General features: G+C 38.4%; 1 pseudogene; it reads left to right on the top strand.

Moving 5' to 3' along the window:
- The first annotated feature begins 482 nt into the window (after window positions 1-482).
- On the top strand, window positions 483-5,228 carry LOC110798672 (pentatricopeptide repeat-containing protein At5g64320, mitochondrial-like; annotated as a pseudogene).
- The last annotated feature ends 414 nt before the right edge of the window (window positions 5,229-5,642 follow it).

The following is a 5,642-nucleotide window of genomic DNA, read 5'->3' as shown; positions in this document are numbered from 1 at the left end:
AATTTTAAATGTTACTCCTATAAAAATAGTTAACCAAACATCAAGTATGGGGTTGGATGATTTCAAACACATACCTGATTTCAAAATATACTGAACCAAATACACCCTTAATGATTTAATTTCCATTTGTCTACTTGGGCCAGGCCCAAATTTGTAGCACGGTTTCAAATATAGGCTATGCAAGTGTGAAATACAGAGTAACTGAGATCTTCTTCAACCTATCTTCTTCAACCTAATTTCAGTTTTCTGGCGGAAAAAATTTAATACAATCAGCAAGTTGCTTGGGAAACGTGAATATTAGATTGAAATCTCGTTTCCCATTCGTTTCCCAGATGAATTCAGTTTCAAACACGTCTCCATTTTTCTGAAACGGTTTCGGCGCGTTCCGAAACGCGTTTCCCGGGTTCCCCGTTCCAGGACGTTTCGGAAACGGTAAGTCGTGATTTTTTGGCGTTTTTGTGCTTCGTAGTTTTTTAGTTGTTATGATAAGAAGACCAAAGCTAAGAGCTTATGTGACCCAAAAGCTCCAATCTTTGTCTAAAAAACCCAGTTTTCTATTTTGTTCATCTGGGTCACATTCAAATTCTTCCTCTTTTGATGATGATCATGATAAAGTTAACAATCAATTAATTGCTGAACACTTTAATCAAAATGGGCATTTCAGTTTTGAGACTGATTGGGAGAAGTTACTTAAACCCTATGACATTGAAGATCTTCAGAAATCATTCAATTTTCTTACACCATTTAGACTGTGTAAGTTGATTGAGCTTCCAATTGATGTGTTCACTTCGACCGAGCTCTTCGAATGGGTCGGTACCCAGAAAGGGTATGCCCATTCCTTTGATGTGTATTATGCTTTTATTTGTAAACTTGGTGCTGCTTCAGAATTTAAGGAGATAGAAAGGTTGTTGTTGCAAATGAAAGATGATGGGATTGTTTTTAAGGAGTCCTTGTTTATGTTGATTATGAGGTGTTATGGAAAGGCTGGATTGCCTGGCCAATCCACTAGGTTGTTGTTGGATATGAGGAATGTTTATGGTTTTGAGCCTACCTTTAAATCTTACAATGTTGTATTGGAAATTTTGGTTGCTGGGAATTGTCATGAGGTTGCTCCCAATGTGTTTTATGATATGTTGAATAGGGGTCTTTCCCCGACCGCATATACCTTTGGTGTTGTGATGAAAGCCTTTTGTAGGGATAAAAAGGTGGACAATGTATGGTCTCTTCTTAGGGACATGACCAAGTATGGTTGTGTTCCGAATTCGGTCATTTATCAGACGTTCATTCATGCTTTGTCTAAGATTAATCGTGTAAATGATGGATTGACCCTTTTGGAAGAGATGATATTGATGGGATGTGTCCCTGATGTTGAAACATTCAATGATGTCATACATGGTCTCTGTAAGGTTAGCCGTATTCATAAGGCAGCCAAGTTGGTTGATCGGATGCTTGCTCGAGGTTTCACCCCAAATGCTGTAACCTATGGGTTTTTGATGAATGGGCTGTGTAAAGCAGGACAAGTCTGTGAAGTAAGGGATCTGTTGAGAAAAGTTCATGAGCCTAATGTTGTGTTGTTTAATACTCTGGTAAATGGGTATGTAGTTACTGGAAAACTTGATGAAGCCAAGGACATTGTCCAAGAGAACGTGGTGGGTTCTATATGTGAGCCAGATTTATACACATATTGAAGGAAATAATGCCCTTGGTCCAAGTATGCATTTAATGTTAAGTCTAATAAATGCGGTTCAGTATTAATTAACAAGTTAATAATTCAGTGAGATCAAGTGAGCTGAATGCCTAGCCAGAGGCCGCTTCAGTTCAAGTGGAATTAATGATATTTATCCACAGCTTACTCTTGACTGAACCCGTAGGGTCACACAAATAGTACGTAAACGGATCAAGTATTTAATGGCATTAAATACTCCATCTATGGATATTCGGAATCGACGGATCTTGGTTCCAGTGGGAGCTGAAATCGTCAAAGGCAAATTATGGATACTCCGGAAACGATGATATTGCCGGAAACGGAAATATGGATCGTATCGGAAATATAAATATTATCCAAGTCGTAGATGTTGCCGGAAACGGAAACATGGTACGTATCGGAAAATATTATCGAAAATGGAAATATTGCCGGAATCGGAAATATTGCCGGAAACGGAAATATTGTCAGAATCGGAAATATTATCGGAATCGGAAAATAATTCCGGAAACGGAAATGTTAAATATTTGTTCGAAACGGAAATTAATTCCGGAATCGGAAATGTTAAATATTGTTCGTAGCGGAAATGAATTCCGGAATCGGGAATTTAATCGAAAGCGCATCGTACGAATTAGCATCGGACGAGACTTACTAGACGAAGGCCCAGCACGAAGACAGGCCCGCGCCCAGCAAGCTAAGCGCCCAACACACGCTGCCAAAGCCTCGCCAGGCCCAGCAAGGCATGGCGCGCGCGCATCGTGGGCTGCGAGCAATGCTCATGGGCTACGAGCTGTGCAGCTCGCGTGGGCCGCGAGGCTTGCGCGGGCTGTGCGGTGCTCGTGCTCGTGTGCGGTTGTGTGCGATACGAATCCTAAAGCTATTGGAATCGTTCTATGATTAAATCCTAATCCTAGTAGATAGAATTTATTTAATAGAGTTCTACAGAGATTCTAATTAAACTAATTGGTACTCTAATAGGATTCTAAATCCTTTTCCATGACTCTATAAATATGTGCCTAGGTTCACAAATTTATACACAAGTTTTCAAGTATTCAAAGCTAGTATTTTTAAGCAGAAAAATCAGCCAAAACACTTGCCCTATTTAGCCGAAAATAAGTAGTACCTTAAGGGCGATTCTAGTTGGTCAATCTTAAGGCGGATCCGGACGTGCTGTGGACTTTCTACGGAGGGACGACACTTGGAGTCCTAAAGACTTGTTCTTGTTCGGTTCGGGCGTAGCTAGAGAGGGCACGCTACAAAGTGTATACATCCTAGACTAATTATATGATTATGTGCAATTAATATGATTTCTGGCATTAAGGTTTTTCCGCATGATTTATGTTGTTCATATGTATCATAACCTCACACATATAACATACTTATCTGTGGTTTATGCAAAGAGGGATTTCTAGGTTCAGCTGGTGAACTTGTGGAAGAGATGGAACGTAAAGGATATAAGCTAAATGGCACTACTTACAGTATATTAATTAACGGTTTCTATAAAAAAGGTAAACTCGAGGAAGCTAATTTTGTTCGGGATCAGATGTCTGTTAAGGGGCTCGGCCTGAACACAGTAGGGTACAATAGCTTTATAAGTGCCTACTGTAAGGGTGGGAAGGTCCATGAGGCTTTCAGAATATATGCCGAGATGTCAGGTAAAACCTGACATATATACATTCAATTCCCTAATATATGGGCTATGCAAGGTTAATAAAATGGAAGAGGCTTTGAAGTTGTTCAGGGATATGTTACTAGAAGGAGTTATTGCCAACTCCGTTACATACAACACATTAATCCATGCTTATTTGGGAACAGGATCTACATAAGATGCAATTAAGCTTGTACATGATATGTTATTTAGAGGGTTACCTCCTGATGAAATCACTTACAATGGCTTGATAAAAGCGATGTGTCAGGGTGGGTCTGTGGAAAAAGCTCTACGGTTATTTGAAGAAATGATTAGGAAAGGAAATAAGCTTAGCATTATTACATGTAATATACTAATTAATGGCCTTTGCCGGACAGGGAAGGTACAAAATGCACTTGACTTTTTGAGAGAAGTGATTTATAGAGGCTTGACACCAGATATAGTCACTTATAACATTCTAATAAATGGTTTCTGTAGAATATAGCGCATCCAAGAGGCTGTTAACCTCTATGAGAGATTACAAGTTGAAGGAATTTCCCTTGATCCTATCACTTACAACACTTTGATTAACTGGCATTGTAAACTTGGCATGCCAAATGATGCCTTGTTGCTTCTAGATAGAGGTGTGGACAATGGTTTTGTCCCCAATTCTTATTTCCACCACATGGTCTATGTTAATAAAGAATTTTGTTCGCATCGAATGGAGGGATCTGGTTTTGTCTGTCTCTTGATTTGTGTTTTGCCGCTAGGCCATAAGAAGCTTCATGTCTTGGAAAGTTTCTCCAAAGAGAATTGCAATGGAGCTATGAGTTTTGTTTTCCCGAGAATGTTCCTTTCTCTATTTTTTCACATTTCCTTGGATTAAAAGGGGAGAACGCAAGAAGCAGCATGCGAACCGAATGTACAAAAGTTGGTTGAATACCCGACCTAGCTTAGCAACTTACATAAGTCCATGCCTTAAAATGATTAAGTTAATCTTGAAGCTTGCTGAGTGTCTTTTGTAAGTGATACTCTGAGGCTTATGAGATTATCCCTTGATTAAATAATTTAAATATAGCACAGCTGATGTCATCTTGGAGTGAGGAAGTTTTTTCTTTTCTCCTGTTTATCCGTTGGCTGAACATAGAACCTACCTTGTTACTTTGTTAGACACATGGTTTAGCTTGGTGAATCATTGGATAATTTCCACTGAGCGGACTAATCGGCAGTGATATTGTTGCATATGGGAATACATTTGAAGCATAGTTGAGACTTCTATGTGTGAATTTAATTTCCTCCCTTTCCTTTTTTCAGAACTGAGTTAGGCTTGGCTGTTTTTGTTTCTTACTTGATTTGATATAGTGAAAATAAAGTTTTGAGGAAACACTAAAATAGAAGATCGAGTATGCTTATTCATTTATGTTTTTTTTTTAGTTAAAGAAACATTGATTAGATAATGGAGCTATTGCTCCTCAAGTCAGCTCCATTATCTAATCAATGTTTCTGCCTCCATTGTCTGCGACGGTGCAATTTGGTGATCTCAAATGAGTCATCTGTTAAAAAAAGTTGTTTTAATTTTGTTATTTTTATTTCAGGTATTCTGTATTGCTCAGTTTGGGTCAGCTTTCACAGTTATACACACATACAGGTTAATGTGATCTAAATTAGTGTTGTTTGCCTGTGACGTGTGCGAAATGAACAAAAAATGCAGGTCATTGGGGGAAATACTGAAATCGATGTGTAAGAACAAGCATTGAATAACCAAGTTGTTGTTTGCTAAGTGAATAAACCAATTTTTTTGGGAATAAGAATGATTGGAGCTGAACTCGTGACTTTCAGAGAAGGCTTTGAATGTTGAATTGAGGCTATTAGAAAGTTAAAGAGGGATGCGGCTTCCTACCTGGATGTGAGTATTACTGATATCTGTAAGCTTCTAGCTTAGCCTCCTAGAAGGATATTGGATAGTCGTTTTCTTCAATGGTTTTATCACTTTATGCAACAGTGTATGAAGCTGGAACCTAAGAGTAGACTTATAAGTATGTTTTACAGGTTCAGAAACTAACATGTTGAATTCTATTCATGTTTACTTTGCAGGATAAGCAAATGGTGGTAATTGGTTGTTATCGGCCAATTCGGAGAAGATGATGAATTTGGTTACTTCTTACTCTCGTACTTGTTGTTAGGTTGACTAAATGTAATTAAAAGAATAAGTATAAAATTCAAGTGTGAGTTTGTCTTGTCCAACTCCTAAAGTAGTCATCAAGTGCTAAATGGTGATAGGTAGGCTTTCTCTTTCTTGTTCCATTTCGTTTG

This window comes from Spinacia oleracea, chromosome 5 (assembly GCF_020520425.1).
Source record: "Spinacia oleracea cultivar Varoflay chromosome 5, BTI_SOV_V1, whole genome shotgun sequence".
Classification (NCBI taxonomy): Eukaryota; Viridiplantae; Streptophyta; class Magnoliopsida; order Caryophyllales; family Amaranthaceae; genus Spinacia; species Spinacia oleracea.
The sequence above is the reverse complement of the archived record's forward strand: the minus strand, read 5'-3'. Positions and strand labels throughout refer to the sequence as shown.